Source organism: Mauremys reevesii, unplaced genomic scaffold (assembly GCF_016161935.1).
Source record: "Mauremys reevesii isolate NIE-2019 unplaced genomic scaffold, ASM1616193v1 Contig4, whole genome shotgun sequence".
NCBI lineage: Eukaryota > Metazoa > Chordata > Testudines > Geoemydidae > Mauremys > Mauremys reevesii.
Window position 1 is genome coordinate 1,143,371 of NW_024100851.1, and position 19,958 is coordinate 1,163,328.

General features: G+C 47.4%; 8 non-coding genes across 8 annotated transcripts; all 8 read right to left on the reverse strand.

The window, feature by feature from the left end:
• Positions 1-1,405: 1,405 nt before the first annotated feature.
• On the reverse strand, positions 1,406-1,514 carry TRNAL-CAA. Its single transcript has 2 exons — positions 1,477-1,514; positions 1,406-1,451 (listed from the first exon to the last, which is right to left on the reverse strand). It is a non-coding gene; the product is annotated as a tRNA-Leu (tRNA).
• Positions 1,515-6,121: 4,607 nt separating this feature from the next.
• TRNAK-CUU lies at positions 6,122-6,194 on the reverse strand. Its single transcript has one exon. It is a non-coding gene; the product is annotated as a tRNA-Lys (tRNA).
• Positions 6,195-7,671: 1,477 nt separating this feature from the next.
• TRNAL-CAA lies at positions 7,672-7,779 on the reverse strand. Its single transcript has 2 exons — positions 7,742-7,779; positions 7,672-7,716 (listed from the first exon to the last, which is right to left on the reverse strand). It is a non-coding gene; the product is annotated as a tRNA-Leu (tRNA).
• Positions 7,780-11,687: 3,908 nt separating this feature from the next.
• On the reverse strand, positions 11,688-11,759 carry TRNAE-UUC. Its single transcript has one exon. It is a non-coding gene; the product is annotated as a tRNA-Glu (tRNA).
• Positions 11,760-12,413: 654 nt separating this feature from the next.
• Positions 12,414-12,486, reverse strand: TRNAK-CUU. Its single transcript has one exon. It is a non-coding gene; the product is annotated as a tRNA-Lys (tRNA).
• Positions 12,487-13,958: 1,472 nt separating this feature from the next.
• Positions 13,959-14,066, reverse strand: TRNAL-CAA. The gene is made up of 2 exons: positions 14,029-14,066; positions 13,959-14,003 (listed from the first exon to the last, which is right to left on the reverse strand). It is a non-coding gene; the product is annotated as a tRNA-Leu (tRNA).
• Positions 14,067-17,955: 3,889 nt separating this feature from the next.
• On the reverse strand, positions 17,956-18,027 carry TRNAE-UUC. The gene has a single exon. It is a non-coding gene; the product is annotated as a tRNA-Glu (tRNA).
• Positions 18,028-18,678: 651 nt separating this feature from the next.
• Positions 18,679-18,751, reverse strand: TRNAK-CUU. The gene has a single exon. It is a non-coding gene; the product is annotated as a tRNA-Lys (tRNA).
• Positions 18,752-19,958: the final 1,207 nt, after the last annotated feature.

Below are 19,958 nucleotides of genomic sequence, written 5' to 3' on the forward strand. Positions count from 1 at the left end.
TTCGTTTCCTGACATTTGCCTGCTTTCCTGGTTCCTTCGCTCTCCAGCTAGCAAACAGGGCCCGTTCCAAGGCTAGTTAGATGCTGGTGTCTAGACCAGAGAAGTGGGAAAATCATCTAGCAGCTGCTCAGAGAAACCTGGGTGGGAGGGTGGAATTTAGGATTCTCCCAGCAGGAGGAGGTGCTGTTTCTCAGAAAAAGCTTCTCAGCGCCCAAAGAGGGGGCAGAGAAGACAGTTCGCCGCCAGACACATCTTTTCGCAGGGAATCAGAACCCCCCGGGGTAAAACTCTTCCAAGGATGTGCGGCTCCAGGAATGTCAGAGAAGGGAAGGACTGTTTGCTTTAGGAGGTGGGTGCGGGAACCTGCAGGTCCTTAGGTCCCTCCAGCGTCCGATGAAAGCATTTGGGGGGAAGGGGCCGATAGACAAAGACAGGAAAGACGGGCTTGGATCCTGTGCAAACACCATGTTGCCAGCGGTCCAAGAGAAGCGGGTGGGGGTTCGAGCATTTTGGCTGCTTCCTGAGGGCACGGAACTCACAACCTGGCAATGCTCAGAGCCCCGTTCCTCGGGAGTTTTCTTTGTGTTGGTCTTGTGATGCTGAGGGAGGAAGCTGAAGCATCATTTGAGTTTGTTTCAGTGCCTTCGGTTGGGCTAAGGTTGTGACCCTGAGCACAGGGGTTCCAGCTCTTAACCCCTGAGGGGAATGGACAATGGACCAACTTAATCTGTTGGACAGAAAGTAGCCAGAAAAAAATCTAATGATGCTTCCGGTTCCTCCGTCAGGATCACAAGAGAAACACAAAAAATCCCAAGAGGAACAATTCTTCTCTGCTTTTGTTACCTCCATCGCAACCCTCTCCACCTCTTCTTCTGCCTACCTAGCGGCTCTTTGATGGAGAAAGATCCTGGAGCGGATAGAATTTCTGAGATACAAACTGAGAGAGAGGCTTTGAGACCTCCTGATAGGATGTTGACACAATCTAACAGGGCTCTTGGTTGTAGCTGCCTCCTGTCTCTGCTCCCTATGTTGTCAATTCTGTGCCCTCATGAAGCAGCCCAACCAGAGTACGTAGAGCACCCAGTTTAGGGCTCAAGCCCAAACCCTGAGACTAAGAGTCTTACCTTCCCTTTATCAGTGTCTACTGTACTGCTCCCTTCTTCCTCCACCTGTATATGTTTGACACCCATACCTGCCCAAGATCAAGCAATGCCAACTTTCTGGTGGGGAATACACTGGAATTTACCCAACTAGGTGCCTTGAGCGCATGGATTCTGAAGGTATTTACGATTCCCTCTAACTTCTCTTGCCGCTACTCTAAGAAAGCTCCTAAACAAGGGCTCTTCCAATATGTTACAAGGGCAATTGAAACCAGGCCACCTCTTGAGGTGGAATCAAGAGGTTGTGTCAGGAGTGGGATTTGAACCCACGCCTCCTGCAGGAGACCAGAAGCCCCAGTTGTGGGAAAGACAGAGCCTTGAGTCTGGCGCCTTAGACCACTCGGCCATCCTGACGCTGGGACAAAAGCAGCTCTCTCAACCCTCCTTTTCTTCAATATTGTATGAGCCGCTCAAGGAGGCCAAGACAGCATCTCTCGTTCAACACCTACATCACATCTGGTTTTTAGACACCATCACCCTCATCTAAAGTTTCAGGTTTCCTACAACCCTGTGCCTTCTGAGGTGTTCTAATCTCCCCCCTCACTTATTAGATGGACACTAGGACAGAGGCAGAATAGAGACACTTAGCTTAATGAGAACCTCAAACTCCCGCACGGTGGGCCACAGAGTCAAGCAGCCAGCACTCACAATCGGTACCGGCCTTGTTTGGGTTTTTTTCCCAAACTAGCTCAGCACTCAGGGTGTTGAGCCCTTCTGGAAATCTTGCAAAAGAGTTTGGAGCCTGAATGGGTGTTGAGTTCTTAAGAAAACCTTGTTTTTGTTTTGTTTCCCCAGAAAATTGGGGACAAAAGATTAATCTAGGTGAACCTGGATGTTTACTGCTGTTTTCGTTCAGCTCCACTAGGCTCTTTCGAAAGCTGGTCCGTTCCCATTACAGAGGGTCCAAGCAGAGAGGGTGAAGGAACCCTGTGCTCAGCATCACAACCTGAGCCTGAGGAAAAGCACTGAAACACGCTCAAATGACGCTTTAGGTTCATCCATCAGAATCACAAGAGCAATACTAAGACTTCTCTAGAGGAAGAGTCCTCGGCTTTCATTTTCCCCATCGCAAGCCTCTTCACTTCTTCTTCTGCCTACCTAGAGGCTCATCCAGGAAAATCACTCAACTGTTTATAATTTGGGCAGAGAAACCCAGGAGGGCTTGTGCTCCCCTCCATGTGAGCGGATAGCACTCTGACTTCGCTTCACGGGTCTCTCAGCTTTGGCTTCCCAGTTTGTCAACTCGGTGCAGGCAGGAAGCAGGCTCTCCTCGGCTTTGGCAAGCCACTTTCTGTCCAAATTGGGAAACCGGTCCAGTCTCCATTCCCTGTGAGAACAAGAGCAGAGAGTTCACCAGCTGAACCCAATCCGAGGCATTGAAAAATGGAATTATGCTTCCCGTTCCTCCGTCAGGATCACCAGGGAAACACACCAAAATCCCAAGAGGAACAACTCGTCTCTGTTTTAGTTACCCCAACGCAATCCTCTCCGCTTCTTCTGCCTCCCTCGAGGCTCTTCCAGGGACAAAACTCATTGAGCTGATAGGATTTGGGGATGGAAACGGAGAGAGGGGTTTGACACCTCCTGAGAGGATGTGGACGCGATAGAACAGCTCTCTCGGTTTTAGAAGCCTCCTAGCCTGGCTCTTTGTTGTCAATTCTGTGCCATCAGGAAGCAGCGAAAGCAGGGTAGGTAGGGCACCCGGTGACGTTGCACTCCATACGTTTTATGAAAAGATGCTTATAAGTGTGAGTATGATGTAAGTGGAATATGCTTGATGCAAAAGGTCTCTTGTAAGGTATCATAACAAAGGTTCTAACCTACTGAATATATGCCTCTTATTTGTATGCATGTCTCATTCTTGTCTCTGAAGCTGGAAATATGAAGTCTAACTCTGAGGTCCTATTGTAATTGTGCAAAGCGTGGGCCACTAATGGCGGTTTAAAACCTTGACGGCTCCCATTGACAATTGGTTGTAAATGGTTTATTGACCTGCAAACCTTCCTGTGTACGTGTGGGCCAACCCAGGAAGAATGGAAACTAGGGGGTCTTACAGAGACCACGATAGTGGAATCCATCTTAAATCTGGTATTTTTCCGTTTAGAAGGAAGGGTGAGGACCCAGAGAGACAAAAGATTCCCGCCTTATGCCAAAGCTATAAAAGGGGGTGAAGCAGGACAAAGGGGCTGCCAGTCATGAGAAAACCTAAGATGTCTGCTGGAAGTAACAAAGACCGAAGCAGGGGAAAGGATTGGGCCCAGACTAGGCAGGAGTCTAGTCTGTGAAAGAAGCTGATTGGAACACCTCTGAGGGTGAGCTATTCCCTGGAATCAGTTTCTTAATGTATTATGCTTAGGCTTATGTGTTTTGTTTTAGTTTGCTTGGTGACTTCCTTTGTTCTGTCTGTTATTACTTGAAATCACTTCACTCCTACTTTTTAACCTTAATAAAAATGACTTTTGTTTATTAATAAACCCAGAGGAAGTGATTAATCCCCGGGGGAGCAAACAGCTGTGCATCTCTCTCTATCAGTGATCTAGAGGGTGAAGAATTTAGGAATTTACCCTGTATAAGCTTTATAGAGAGTACAAGGGATTTATTTGGGGTTTTGATCCCACTGGGAGCTGGGTGCTGGAGACAGGTGCTGAGCTGTTTTGAGTTAAAGTCTGCAGCTTTGGGAGTGTGGCCCAGAGCCTGGGTCTGTGTTGCAGCAGGCTAGGTGTCTGGCTCAACAAGGCAGGGTTCTGGAGTCCCAAGCTGGCAGGGAAAACGGGCTCGAAGTAATTTCAGTCCCAAGGGGATCTCTGTGACCGAACCCATCACAGTGGCGTAGTCGAGCAGGATATGTGCACAGCTGATTGCTTTGAGACACTGGTAGTGATTTTTAAGCATGTTGCCCGGAGGACAGACAAAGTGCTTATTCGGGAAAGGGAAGATGACAACTTTGGTTGCCAAATTGGCTGGGAAAGCTCTGGATATATTCAGTAAGATGCCTATTGCTGATGCTTCAAACTATGGTCTATTTAAGGAATTGGTTTTGAAAGAGTTTCAGATTAGGCCCGAAACCTAGAGGGTTAAATTCACAACTCTTTCAACTCCCAGAGCCCTTCTACAGCACAGATGATTTGTATACACCTTCACCGTGAGCCAAATTGGCAGGTTTCCGGGAGCCCTGTGAGTCCGATGTTGTTTTAGTCTCCTGCTGATTTATTAGGAGAATAAAAGATGGACACTAGAACTGAGGCAGACTACGGACACCGCATTCTGAGAAAACAATGGTGAACCTCCAACTCCAGCAGTGTGGGCCACATAGACAAGTAACCAGCACCCACAATCTTTACAAGCTTTTTCCAAAATAACTCATCTTTTGGAAAATAGGTTGAGCCTTTTGACAATCTGGCTAAAGATTTTAGTGCCTAACTGGGAGCCTAGTTCTTCTGCAAATCTGGCCCTAGCGGTGGGTGTGAGACCTTCTGAAAATTCTGGCCAATGTGTCTGGAAGCTCCAAGAAGCATCGCAACTTTGAGCATTTACTAGAACAGGATGAACAAAACCTTCCTTCCTTGACCTACAATCACCTTGATTCCAGGTTGAGGTTTCAAGAGAATTGATTTGATTCTTAGATGCACTGCGAAACAAACACCCTCCTGTAGACATTGGAAGGGGGAGGCTGAAATGGATCTGCCACTAAACCACGTTGCCTTTCATCAGTAGCCACCTGAGCAAGAGGGTAACCACTGGCCTAGAGGTGAAAGGCCCATAGCCCATGCTCAGAAGCCTTCAGCGGCTAGATCTTAGGAATGGAAAAGCTTAATGATCTTTCTCCGGGGTGTTACTTCCAAAGACTTGAATATAGCGCTGGGTGAAAGGTTTTTGGATGAATATTATATTTAGTGAAATATTTTGGTGGACCCAAAATGATTGTTTGGTTTGGTTTGGTTTCACCAAGAAAAGTGAAAAGAAAAGAAAAAGATCTTGGGTCAAAGTGCAATGTTGTTCTAATTTAGGTTAGGCTTGGTAAGAAGGAAAACCTAAATTGTTTGCACAAGTAAGTGTATTTGTGTAAAAGGGTGCAGAGGCTGGGCTTTCAATGGCAGATAGCCATATTGTAGTAGTTGGAAGCTTTGCTTTCCCCATGGCCTCTAAAGAGTTTCCAAGCATTCTGAAGGAGGCCAGGAAGTTGCATTCTTCTGGTTGAACTCCAAGCGAGGAAGGCAAGGTAGACTTTTGTTGAAGAGGATCACTCCTGACCGAATCGAACCCGGCCGTGGCGGTGAAAGCGCCAAATCCTAACCACTAGACCACCAGGGAGATGACAGTTGGGGGTTGGGCATAACTTTCTAGGCCTACTTTCTGTCCAACTGAGGCCATTCGTCTGTCTTCAAAGGAGGTTAACACAAGCTCTGAGCTCTTCGTTTCCTTACGGTTCCCTTCCTATTTTTAGCACTGATATGAAAAAGAAACAGAAAACATATTAAGACAATTTCCAGTATTGTTATACATTGAGGCCATGTCTTTTTTAAAAAAAAAAACAGTTTTGTTGCTATCTTGTTTTACTCTCCATGGGCTTACAGAAATGTATGAGGGATGAATAAGATGTGGCAGAATCGTCAGCCTTAAGCAATCTCCATCCCAATGAAGAGGGCTGGTGGAGGATTTGAGAAAGAAGCAGTTATCTCAACTACTGAGCGCTGGCGAAGATATAGAAATAAGTAGAGAAGCTCTAGATGGCTGCTCAGGGGGAGGGGGGCAATCAGCTTCTGAAAGGTTATTTTTTCCCTCTCTTGCCTGGGCTAGAAGAGACTCAACTCTCTTAGGACCATGGAATTGTCAATGTGTCTTGTCTTCATGATGTACTAAAGGTCCGAGACCGCCTCAGCTGGTTGAGAGGACAAAGAGTGGATTCCGTTATGCTCTGAGACTCTAAGGGAGAGAGTGATGTCAAAGAGTGCAAGATGAAACGCCCAACGTGGGGCTTGAACCCAAGACCCTGAGATTAAGAGTCTCATGCTCTACCGACTGAGCTACTCGGGCTAGGCCTCAAGGGGTAGCAAAGGCACAGACAGTGCAAAAGAAGAGCGAAGGAAGTTTCTTTGCGTGCTGAGATTCGTTTCCTGACATTTGCCTGCTTTCCTGGTTCCTTCGCTCTCCAGCTAGCAAACAGGGCCCGTTCCAAGGCTAGTTAGATGCTGGTGTCTAGACCAGAGAAGTGGGAAAATCATCTAGCAGCTGCTCAGAGAAACCTGGGTGGGAGGGTGGAATTTAGGATTCTCCCAGCAGGAGGAGGTGCTGTTTCTCAGAAAAAGCTTCTCAGCGCCCAAAGAGGGGGCAGAGAAGACAGTTCGCCGCCAGACACATCTTTTCGCAGGGAATCAGAACCCCCCGGGGTAAAACTCTTCCAAGGATGTGCGGCTCCAGGAATGTCAGAGAAGGGAAGGACTGTTTGCTTTAGGAGGTGGGTGCGGGAACCTGCAGGTCCTTAGGTCCCTCCAGCGTCCGATGAAAGCATTTGGGGGGAAGGGGCCGGGATAGACAAAGACAGGAAAGACGGGCTTGCGGCTCCTGTGCAAACACCATGTTGCCAGCGGTCCAAGAGAAGCGGGTGGGGGTTCGAGCATTTTGGCTGCTTCCTGAGGGCACGGAACTCACAACCTGGCAATGCTCAGAGCCCCGTTCCTCGGGAGTTTTCTTTGTGTTGGTCTTGTGATGCTGAGGGAGGAAGCTGAAGCATCATTTGAGTTTGTTTCAGTGCCTTCGGTTGGGCTAAGGTTGTGACCCTGAGCACAGGGTTCCAGCTCTTAACCCTGAGGGGAATGGACAATGGACCAACTTAATCTGTTGGACAGAAAGTAGCCAGAAAAAAATCTAATGATGCTTCCGGTTCCTCCGTCAGGATCACAAGAGAAACACAAAAAATCCCAAGAGGAACAATTCTTCTCTGCTTTTGTTACCTCCATCGCAACCCTCTCCACCTCTTCTTCTGCCTACCTAGCGGCTCTTTGATGGAGAAAGATCCTGGAGCGGATAGAATTTCTGAGATACAAACTGAGAGAGAGGCTTTGAGACCTCCTGATAGGATGTTGACACAATCTAACAGGGCTCTTGGTTGTAGCTGCCTCCTGTCTCTGCTCCCTATGTTGTCAATTCTGTGCCCTCATGAAGCAGCCCAACCAGAGTACGTAGAGCACCCAGTTTAGGCTCAAGCCCAAACCCTGAGACTAAGAGTCTTACCTTCCCTTTATCAGTGTCTACTGTACTGCTCCTTCTTCCTCCACCTGTATATGTTTGACACCCATACCTGCCCAAGATCAAGCAATGCCAACTTTCTGGTGGGGAATACACTGGAATTTACCCAACTAGGTGCCTTGAGCGCATGGATTCTGAAGGTATTTACGATTCCCTCTAACTTCTCTTGCCGCTACTCTAAGAAAGCTCCTAAACAAGGGCTCTTCCAATATGTTACAAGGGCAATTGAAACCAGGCCACCTCTTGAGGTGGAATCAAGAGGTTGTGTCAGGAGTGGATTTGAACCCACGCCTCCTGCAGGAGACCAGAAGCCCCAGTTGTGGGAAAGACAGAGCCTTGAGTCTGGCGCCTTAGACCACTCGGCCATCCTGACGCTGGGACAAAAGCAGCTCTCAACCCTCCTTTTCTTCAATATTGTATGAGCCGCTCAAGGAGGCCAAGACAGCATCTCTCGTTCAACACCTACATCACATCTGGTTTTTAGACACCATCACCCTCATCTAAAGTTTCAGGTTTCCTACAACCCTGTGCCTTCTGAGGTGTTCTAATCTCCCCCCTCACTTATTAGATGGACACTAGGACAGAGGCAGAATAGAGACACTTAGCTTAATGAGAACCTCAAACTCCCGCACGGTGGGCCACAGAGTCAAGCAGCCAGCACTCACAATCGGTACCGGCCTTGTTTGGGTTTTTTTCCCAAACTAGCTCAGCACTCAGGGTGTTGAGCCCTTCTGGAAATCTTGCAAAAGAGTTTGGAGCCTGAATGGGTGTTGAGTTCTTAAGAAAACCTTGTTTTTGTTTTGTTTCCCCAAGAAAATTGGGGACAAAAGATTAATCTAGGGTGAACCTGGATGTTTACTGCTGTTTTCGTTCAGCTCCACTAGGCTCTTTCGAAAGCTGGTCCGTTCCCCATTACAGAGGGTCCAAGCAGAGAGGGTGAAGGAACCCCTGTGCTCAGCATCACAACCTGAGCCCGAGGAAAAGCACTGAAACACGCTCAAATGACGCTTTAGGTTCATCCATCAGAATCACAAGAGCAAGACAAAGACATCTCAAGAGGAAGAGTCCTCGGCTTTCATTTACCCCATCGCAACCCTCTTCACTTCTTCTTCTGCCTACCTAGAGGCTCATCCAGGAAAATCACTCAACTGATTATAATTTGGGCAGAGAAACCCAGGAGGGCTTGTGCTCCTCCATGTGAGCGGATAGCACTCTGACTTCGTCTACGGGGTCTCTCAGCTTTGGCTTCCCCAGTTTGTCAACTCGGTGCAGGCAGGAAGCAGGCTCTCCTCGGCTTTGGCAAGCCACTTTCTGTCCAAATTGGGAAACCGGTCCAGTCTCCATTCCCTGTGAGAACAAGAGCAGAGAGTTCACCAGCTGAACCCAATCCGAGGCATTGAAAAATGGAATTATGCTTCCCGTTCCTCCGTCAGGATCACCAGGGAAACACACCAAAATCCCAAGAGGAACAACTCGTCTCTGTTTTAGTTACCCCCAACGCAATCCTCTCCGCTTCTTCTGCCTCCCTCGAGGCTCTTCCAGGGACAAAACTCATTGAGCTGATAGGATTTGGGGGATGGAAACGGAGAGAGGGGGTTTGACACCTCCTGAGAGGATGTGGACGCGATAGAACAGCTCTCTCGGTTTTAGAAGCCTCCTAGCCTGGCTCTTTGTTGTCAATTCTGTGCCATCAGGAAGCAGCGAAAGCAGGGTAGGTAGGGCACCCGGTGACGTTGCACTCCATACGTTTTATGAAAAGATGCTTATAAGTGTGAGTATGATGTAAGTGGAATATGCTTGATGCAAAAGGTCTCTTGTAAGGTATCATAACAAAGGTTCTAACCTACTGAATATATGCCTCTTATTTGTATGCATGTCTCATTCTTGTCTCTGAAGCTGGAAATATGAAGTCTAACTCTGAGGTCCTATTGTAATTGTGCAAAGCGTGGCCACTAATGGCGGTTTAAAACCTTGACGGCTCCCATTGACAATTGGTTGTAAATGGTTTATTGACCTGCAAACCTTCCTGTGTACGTGTGGGCCAACCCAGGAAGAATGGAAACTAGGGGGTCTTACAGAGACCACGATAGTGGAATCCATCTTAAATCTGGTATTTTTCCGTTTAGAAGGAAGGGTGAGGACCCAGAGAGACAAAAGATTCCCGCCTTATGCCAAAGCTATAAAAGGGGGTGAAGCAGGACAAAGGGGCTGCCAGTCATGAGAAAACCCCTGCCAGTCACGAGAAAACCTAAGATGTCTGCTGGAAGTAACAAAGACCGAAGCAGGGGAAAGGATTGGGCCCAGACTAGGCAGGAGTCTAGTCTGTGAAAGAAGCTGATTGGAACACCTCTGAGGGTGAGCTATTCCCTGGAATCAGTTTCTTAATGTATTATGCTTAGGCTTGCGTGTTTTGTTTTAGTTTGCTTGGTGACTTCCTTTGTTCTGTCTGTTATTACTTGAAATCACTTCACTCCTACTTTTTAACCTTAATAAAAATGACTTTTGTTTATTAATAAACCCAGAGGAAGTGATTAATCCCCGGGGGAGCAAACAGCTGTGCATCTCTCTCTATCAGTGATCTAGAGGGTGAAGAATTTAGGAATTTACCCTGTATAAGCTTTATAGAGAGTACAAGGGATTTATTTGGATCCCACCGGGAGTTGGGTGCTGGAGCCAGGTGCTGAGCTGTTTTGAGTTAAAGTCTGCAGCTTTGGGAGTGTGGCCCAGAGCCTGGGTCTGTGTTGCAGCAGGCTAGGGTGTCTGGCTCAACAAGGCAGGGTTCTGGAGTCCCAAGCTGGCAGGGAAAACGGGCTCGGAAGTAATTTCAGTCCCAAGGGGATCTCTGTGACCGAACCCATCACAGTGGCGTAGTCGAGCAGGATATGTGCACAGCTGATTGCTTTGAGACACTGGTAGTGATTTTTAAGCATGTTGCCCGGAGGACAGACAAAGTGCTTATTCGGGAAAGGGAAGATGACAACTTTGGTTGCCAAATTGGCTGGGAAAGCTCTGGATATATTCAGTAAGATGCCTATTGCTGATGCTTCAAACTATGGTCTATTTAAGGAATTGGTTTTGAAAGAGTTTCAGATTAGGCCCGAAACCTAGAGGGTTAAATTCACAACTCTTTCAACTCCCAGAGCCCTTCTACAGCACAGATGATTTGTATACACCTTCACCGTGAGCCAAATTGGCAGGTTTCCGGGAGCCCTGTGAGTCCGATGTTGTTTTAGTCTCCCTGCTGATTTATTAGGAGAATAAAAGATGGACACCAGAACTGAGGCAGACTACGGACACCGCATTCTGAGAAAACAATGGTGAACCTCCAACTCCAGCAGTGTGGGCCACATAGACAAGTAACCAGCACCCACAATCTTACAAGCTTTTTCCAAAATAACTCATCTTTTGGAAAAATAGGTTGAGCCTTTTTGACAATCTGGCTAAAGATTTTAGTGCCTAACTGGGAGCCTAGTTCTTCTGCAAATCTGGCCCTAGCGGTGGGTGTGAGACCTTCTGAAAATTCTGGCCAATGTGTCTGGAAGCTCCAAGAAGCATCGCAACTTTGAGCATTTACTAGAACAGGATGAACAAAACCTTCCTTCCTTGACCTACAATCACCTTGATTCCAGGTTGAGGTTTCAAGAGAATTGATTTGATTCTTAGATGCACTGCGAAACAAACACCCTCCTGTAGACATTGGAAGGGGGAGGCTGAAATGGATCTGCCACTAAACCACGTTGCCTTCATCAGTAGCCACCTGAGCAAGAGGGTAACCACTGGCCTAGAGGTGAAAGGCCCATAGCCCATGCTCAGAAGCCTTCAGCGGCTAGATCTTAGGAATGGAAAAGCTTAATGATCTTTCTCCGGGGTGTTACTTCCAAAGACTTGAATATAGCGCTGGGTGAAAGGTTTTTGGATGAATATTATATTTAGTGAAATATTTTGGTGGACCCAAAATGATTGTTTGGTTTGGTTTGGTTTCACCAAGAAAAGTGAAAAGAAAAGAAAAAGATCTTGGGTCAAAGTGCAATGTTGTTCTAATTTAGGTTAGGCTTGGTAAGAAGGAAAACCTAAATTGTTTGCACAAGTAAGTGTATTTGTGTAAAAGGGTGCAGAGGATGGGCTTTCAATGGCAGATAGCCATATTGTAGTAGTTGGAAGCTTTGCTTTCCCATGGCCTCTAAAGAGTTTCCAAGCATTCTGAAGGAGGCCAGGAAGTTGCATTCTTCTGGTTGAACTCCAAGCGAGGAAGGCAAGGTAGACTTTTGTTGAAGAGGATAACTCCCTGACCGGGAATCGAACCCGGGCCGTGGCGGTGAAAGCGCCAAATCCTAACCACTAGACCACCAGGGAGATGACAGTTGGGGGGGTTGGGCATAACTTTCTAGGCCTACTTTCTGTCCAACTGAGGCCATTCGTTCGTCTTCAAAGGAGGTTAACACAAGCTCTGAGCTCTTCGTTTCCTTACGGTTCCCTTCCTATTTTTAGCACTGATATGAAAAAGAAACAGAAAACATATTAAGACAATTTCCAGTATTGTTATACATTGAGGCCATGTCTTTTTTTTAAAAAAAAAAACAGTTTTGTTGCTATCTTGTTTTACTCTCCATGGGCTTACAGAAATGTATGAGGGATGAATAAGATGTGGCAGAATCGTCAGCCTTAAGCAATCTCCATCCCAATGAAGAGGGCTGGTGGAGGATTTGAGAAAGAAGCAGTTATCTCAACTACTGAGCGCTGGCGAAGATATAGAAATAAGTAGAGAAGCTCTAGATGGCTGCTCAGGGGGAGGGGGGCAATCAGCTTCTGAAAGGTTATTTTTTCCCTCTCTTGCCTGGGCTAGAAGAGACTCAACTCTCTTAGGACCATGGAATTGTCAATGTGTCTTGTCTTCATGATGTACTAAAGGTCCGAGACCGCCTCAGCTGGTTGAGAGGACAAAGAGTGGATTCCGTTATGCTCTGAGACTCTAAGGGAGAGAGTGATGTCAAAGAGTGCAAGATGAAACGCCCAACGTGGGGCTTGAACCCAAGACCCTGAGATTAAGAGTCTCATGCTCTACCGACTGAGCTACTCGGGCTAGGCCTCAAGGGGTAGCAAAGGCACAGACAGTGCAAAAGAAGAGCGAAGGAAGTTTCTTTGCGTGCTGAGATTCGTTTCCTGACATTTGCCTGCTTTCCTGGTTCCTTCGCTCTCCAGCTAGCAAACAGGGCCCGTTCCAAGGCTAGTTAGATGCTGGTGTCTAGACCAGAGAAGTGGGAAAATCATCTAGCAGCTGCTCAGAGAAACCTGGGTGGGAGGGTGGAATTTAGGATTCTCCCAGCAGGAGGAGGTGCGGTGTCTCAGAAAAAGCTTCTCAGCGCCCAAAGAGGGGGCAGAGAAGACAGTTCGCCGCCAGACACATCTTTTCGCAGGGAATCAGAACCCCCCGGGGTAAAACTCTTCCAAGGATGTGCGGCTCCAGGAATGTCAGAGAAGGGAAGGACTGTTTGCTTTAGGAGGTGGGTGCGGGAACCTGCAGGTCCTTAGGTCCCTCCAGCGTCCGATGAAAGCATTTGGGGGGAAGGGGCCGGGATAGACAAAGACAGGAAAGACGGGCTTGCGGCTCCTGTGCAAACACCATGTTGCCAGCGGTCCAAGAGAAGCGGGTGGGGTTCGAGCATTTTGGCTGCTTCCTGAGGGCACGGAACTCACAACCTGGCAATGCTCAGAGCCCCGTTCCTCGGGAGTTTTCTTTGTGTTGGTCTTGTGATGCTGAGGGAGGAAGCTGAAGCATCATTTGAGTTTGTTTCAGTGCCTTCGGTTGGGCTAAGGTTGTGACCCTGAGCACAGGGTTCCAGCTCTTAACCCTGAGGGGAATGGACAATGGACCAACTTAATCTGTTGGACAGAACGTAGCCAGAAAAAAATCTAATGATGCTTCCGGTTCCTCCGTCAGGATCACAAGAGAAACACAAAAAATCCCAAGAGGACCAATTCTTCTCTGCTTTTGTTACCTCCATCGCAACCTCTCCACCTCTTCTTCTGCCTACCTAGCGGCTCTTTGATGGAGAAAGATCCTGGAGCGGATAGAATTTCTGAGATACAAACTGAGAGAGAGGCTTTGAGACCTCCTGATAGGATGTTGACACAATCTAACAGGGCTCTTGGTTGTAGCTGCCTCCTGTCTCTGCTCCCTATGTTGTCAATTCTGTGCCCTCATGAAGCAGCCCAACCAGAGTACGTAGAGCACCCAGTTTAGGCTCAAGCCCAAACCCTGAGACTAAGAGTCTTACCTTCCCTTTATCAGTGTCTACTGTACTGCTCCTCTTCCTCCACCTGTATATGTTTGACACCCATACCTGCCCAAGATCAAGCAATGCCAACTTTCTGGTGGGGAATACACTGAATTTACCCAACTAGGTGCCTTGAGCGCATGGATTCTGAAGGTATTTACGATTCCTCTAACTTCTCTTGCCGCTACTCTAAGAAAGCTCCTAAACAAGGGCTCTTCCAATATGTTACAAGGGCAATTGAAACCAGGCCACCTCTTGAGGTGGAATCAAGAGGTTGTGTCAGGAGTGGATTTGAACCCACGCCTCCTGCAGGAGACCAGAAGCCCCAGTTGTGGGAAAGACAGAGCCTTGAGTCTGGCGCCTTAGACCACTCGGCCATCCTGACGCTGGGACAAAAGCAGCTCTCAACCCTCCTTTCTTCAATATTGTATGAGCCGCTCAAGGAGGCCAAGACAGCATCTCTCGTTCAACACCTACATCACATCTGGTTTTTAGACACCATCACCCTCATCTAAAGTTTCAGGTTTCCTACAACCCTGTGCCTTCTGAGGTGTTCTAATCTCCCCTCACTTATTAGATGGACACTAGGACAGAGGCAGAATAGAGACACTTAGCTTAATGAGAACCTCAAACTCCCGCACGGTGGGCCACAGAGTCAAGCAGCCAGCACTCACAATCGGTACCGGCCTTGTTTGGGTTTCTTTCCCAAACTAGCTCAGCACTCAGGGTGTTGAGCCCTTCTGGAAATCTTGCAAAAGAGTTTGGAGCCTGAATGGGTGTTGAGTTCTTAAGAAAACCTTGTTTTTGTTTTGTTTCCCAAGAAAATTGGGGACAAAAGATTAATCTAGGTGAACCTGGATGTTTACTGCTGTTTTCGTTCAGCTCCACTAGGCTCTTTCTGAAAGCTGGTCCGTTCCCCATTACAGAGGGTCCAAGCAGAGAGGGTGAAGGAACCCTGTGCTCAGCATCACAACCTGAGCCTGAGGAAAAGCACTGAAACACGCTCAAATGACGCTTTAGGTTCATCCATCAGAATCACAAGAGCAAGACAAAGACATCTCAAGAGGAAGAGTCCTCGGCTTTCATTTACCCCATCGCAACCCTCTTCACTTCTTCTTCTGCCTACCTAGAGGCTCATCCAGGAAAATCACTCAACTGATTATAATTTGGGCAGAGAAACCCAGGAGGGCTTGTGCTCCTCCATGTGAGCGGATAGCACTCTGACTTCGCTTCACGGGTCTCTCAGCTTTGGCTTCCCAGTTTGTCAACTCGGTGCAGGCAGGAAGCAGGCTCTCCTCGGCTTTGGCAAGCCACTTTCTGTCCAAATTGGGAAACCGGTCCAGTCTCCATTCCCTGTGAGAACAAGAGCAGAGAGTTCACCAGCTGAACCCAATCCGAGGCATTGAAAAAATGGAATTATGCTTCCTGCCTCCGTCAGGATCACCAGGGAAACACACCAAAATCCCAAGAGGAACAACTCGTCTCTGTTTTAGTTACCCCCAACGCAATCCTCTCCGCTTCTTCTGCCTCCTCGAGGCTCTTCCAGGACAAAACTCATTGAGCTGATAGGATTTGGGGATGGAAACGGAGAGAGGGGGTTTGACACCTCCTGAGAGGATGTGGACGCGATAGAACAGCTCTCTCGGTTTTAGAAGCCTCCTAGCCTGGCTCTTTTGTTGTCAATTCTGTGCCATCAGGAAGCAGCGAAAGCAGGGTAGGTAGGGCACCCGGTGACGTTGCACTCCATACGTTTTATGAAAAGATGCTTATAAGTGTGAGTATGATGTAAGTGGAATATGCTTGATGCAAAAGGTCTCTTGTAAGGTATCATAACAAAGGTTCTAACCTACTGAATATATGCCTCTTATTTGTATGCATGTCTCATTCTTGTCTCTGAAGCTGGAAATATGAAGTCTAACTCTGAGGTCCTATTGTAATTGTGCAAAGCGTGGGCCACTAATGGCGGTTTAAAACCTTGACGGCTCCCATTGACAATTGGTTGTAAATGGTTTATTGACCTGCAAACCTTCCTGTGTACGTGTGGGCCAACCCAGGAAGAATGGAAACTAGGGGGTCTTACAGAGACCACGATAGTGGAATCCATCTTAAATCTGGTATTTTTCCGTTTAGAAGGAAGGGTGAGGACCCAGAGAGACAAAAGATTCCCGCCTTATGCCAAAGCTATAAAAGGGGGTGAAGCAGGACAAAGGGGCTGCCAGTCACGAGAAAACCTAAGATGTCTGCTGGAAGTAACAAAGACCGAAGCAGGGGAAAGGATTGGGCCCAGACTAGGCAGGAGTCTAGTCTGTGAAAGAAGCTGATTGGAACACCTCTGAGGGTGAGCTATTCCCTGGAATCAGTTTCTTAATGTATTATGCTTAGGCTTGCGTGTTTTGTTTTAGTTTGCTTGGTGACTTCCTTTGTTCTGTCTGTTATTACTTGAAATCACTTCACTCCTACTTTTTAACCTTAATAAAAATGACTTTTGTTTATTAATAAACCCAGAGGAAGTGATTAATCCCCGGGGGAGCAAACAGCTGTGCATCTCTCTCTATCAGTGATCTAGAGGGTGAAGAATTTAGGAATTTACCCTGTATAAGCTTTATAGAGAGTACAAGGGATTTATTTGGGGTTTTGATCCCACTGGGAGCTGGGTGCTGGAGACAGGTGCTGAGCTGTTTTGAGTTAAAGTCTGCAGCTTTGGGAGTGTGGCCCAGAGCCTGGGTCTGTGTTGCAGCAGGCTAGGTGTCTGGCTCAACAAGGCAGGGTTCTGGAGTCCCAAGCTGGCAGGGAAAACGGGCTCGGAAGTAATTTCAGTCCCAAGGGGATCTCTGTGACCGAACCCATCACAGTGGCGTAGTCGAGCAGGATATGTGCACAGCTGATTGCTTTGAGACACTGGTAGTGATTTTTAAGCATGTTGCCCGGAGGACAGACAAAGTGCTTATTCGGGAAAGGGAAGATGACAACTTTGGTTGCCAAATTGGCTGGGAAAGCTCTGGATATATTCAGTAAGATGCCTATTGCTGATGCTTCAAACTATGGTCTATTTAAGGAATTGGTTTTGAAAGAGTTTCAGATTAGGCCCGAAACCTAGAGGGTTAAATTCACAACTCTTTCAACTCCCAGAGCCCTTCTACAGCACAGATGATTTGTATACACCTTCACCGTGAGCCAAATTGGCAGGTTTCCGGGAGCCCTGTGAGTCCGATGTTGTTTTAGTCTCCCTGCTGATTTATTAGGAGAATAAAAGATGGACACCAGAACTGAGGCAGACTACGGACACCGCATTCTGAGAAAACAATGGTGAACCTCCAACTCCAGCAGTGTGGGCCACATAGACAAGTAACCAGCACCCACAATCTTTACAAGCTTTTTTCCAAAATAACTCATCTTTTGGAAAAATAGGTTGAGCCTTTTTGACAATCTGGCTAAAGATTTTAGTGCCTAACTGGGAGCCTAGTTCTTCTGCAAATCTGGCCCTAGCGGTGGGTGTGAGACCTTCTGAAAATTCTGGCCAATGTGTCTGGAAGCTCCAAGAAGCATCGCAACTTTGAGCATTTACTAGAACAGGATGAACAAAACCTTCCTTCCTTGACCTACAATCACCTTGATTCCAGGTTGAGGTTTCAAGAGAATTGATTTGATTCTTAGATGCACTGCGAAACAAACACCCTCCTGTAGACATTGGAAGGGGGAGGCTGAAATGGATCTGCCACTAAACCACGTTGCCTTTCATCAGTAGCCACCTGAGCAAGAGGGTAACCACTGGCCTAGAGGTGAAAGGCCCATAGCCCATGCTCAGAAGCCTTCAGCGGCTAGATCTTAGGAATGGAAAAGCTTAATGATCTTTCTCCGGGGTGTTACTTCCAAAGACTTGAATATAGCGCTGGGTGAAAGGTTTTTGGATGAATATTATATTTAGTGAAATATTTTGGTGGACCCAAAATGATTGTTTGGTTTGGTTTGGTTTCACCAAGAAAAGTGAAAAGAAAAGAAAAAGATCTTGGGTCAAAGTGCAATGTTGTTCTAATTTAGGTTAGGCTTGGTAAGAAGGAAAACCTAAATTGTTTGCACAAGTAAGTGTATTTGTGTAAAAGGGTGCAGAGGCTGGGCTTTCAATGGCAGATAGCCATATTGTAGTAGTTGGAAGCTTTGCTTTCCCCATGGCCTCTAAAGAGTTTCCGAGCATTCTGAAGGAGGCCAGGAAGTTGCATTCTTCTGGTTGAACTCCAAGCGAGGAAGGCAAGGTAGACTTTTGTTGAAGAGGATAACTCCCTGACCGGGAATCGAACCCGGGCCGTGGCGGTGAAAGCGCCAAATCCTAACCACTAGACCACCAGGGAGATGACAGTTGGGGGGGTTGGGCATAACTTTCTAGGCCTACTTTCTGTCCAACTGAGGCCATTCGTTCTTCTTCAAAGGAGGTTAACACAAGCTCTGAGCTCTTCGTTTCCTTACGGTTCCCTTCCTATTTTTAGCACTGATATGAAAAAGAAACAGAAAACATATTAAGACAATTTCCAGTATTGTTATACATTGAGGCCATGTCTTTTTTAAAAAAAAAACAGTTTTGTTGCTATCTTGTTTTACTCTCCATGGGCTTACAGAAATGTATGAGGGATGAATAAGATGTGGCAGAATCGTCAGCCTTAAGCAATCTCCATCCCAATGAAGAGGGCTGGTGGAGGATTTGAGAAAGAAGCAGTTATCTCAACTACTGAGCGCTGGCGAAGATATAGAAATAAGTAGAGAAGCTCTAGATGGCTGCTCAGGGGGAGGGGGGCAATCAGCTTCTGAAAGGTTATTTTTTCCCTCTCTTGCCTGGGCTAGAAGAGACTCAACTCTCTTAGGACCATGGAATTGTCAATGTGTCTTGTCTTCATGATGTACTAAAGGTCCGAGACCGCCTCAGCTGGTTGAGAGGACAAAGAGTGGATTCCGTTATGCTCTGAGACTCTAAGGGAGAGAGTGATGTCAAAGAGTGCAAGATGAAACGCCCAACGTGGGGCTTGAACCCAAGACCCTGAGATTAAGAGTCTCATGCTCTACCGACTGAGCTACTCGGGCTAGGCCTCAAGGGGTAGCAAAGGCACAGACAGTGCAAAAGAAGAGCGAAGGAAGTTTCTTTGCGTGCTGAGATTCGTTTCCTGACATTTGCCTGCTTTCCTGGGTCCTTCGCCTCCAGCTAGCAAACAGGGCCCGTTCCAAGGCTAGTTAGATGCTGGTGTCTAGACCAGAGAAGTGGGAAAATCATCCAGCAGCTGCTCAGAGAAACCTGGGTGGGAGGGTGGAATTTAGGATTCTCCCAGCAGGAGGAGGTGCTGTTTCTCAGAAAAGCTTCTCAGCGCCCAAAGAGGGGCAGAGAAGACAGTTCGCCGCCAGACACATCTTTCGCAGGGAATCAGAACCCCCGGGTAAAACTCTTCCAAGGATGTGCGGCTCCAGGAATGTCAGAGAAGGGAAGGACTGTTTGCTTTAGGAGGTGGGTGCGGAACCTGCAGGTCCTTAGGTCCTCCAGCGTCCGATGAAAGCATTTGGGGGAAGGGGCCGATAGAAAAAGACATGAAAGACGGGCTTTCGGCTCCAGTGAAAACACCATGTTGCCAGAGTTCCAAGAGAAGCGGGTGGGAGTTCGATCATTTTGGCTGCTTCCTCAGGGCACGGAACAAACAAACTGGCACTGCTCAGAGCCCCGTTCCTCGGGAGTTTTCTTTGTGTTGGTCTTGTGATGCTGAGGAGGAAGCTGAAGCATCATTTGAGTTTGTTTCAGTGCCTTCGGTTGGGCTAAGGTTGTGACCCTGAGCACAGGGTTCCAGCTCTTAACCCTGAGGGGAATGGACAATGGACCAACTTAATCTGTTGGACAGAAAGTAGCCAGAAAAAAATCTAATGATGCTTCCGGTTCCTCCGTCAGCATCACAAGAGAAACACAAAAAATCCCAAGAGGAACAATTCTTCTCTGCTTTTGTTACCTCCATCGCAACCCTCTCCACCTCTTCTTCTGCCTACCTAGCGGCTCTTTGATGGAGAAAGATCCTGGAGCGGATAGAATTTCTGAGATACAAACTGAGAGAGAGGCTTTGAGACCTCCTGATAGGATGTTGACACAATCTAACAGGGCTCTTGGTTGTAGCTGCCTCCTGTCTCTGCTCCCTATGTTGTCAATTCTGTGCCCTCATGAAGCAGCCCAACCAGAGTACGTAGAGCACCCAGTTTAGGGCTCAAGCCCAAACCCTGAGACTAAGAGTCTTACCTTCCCTTTATCAGTGTCTAC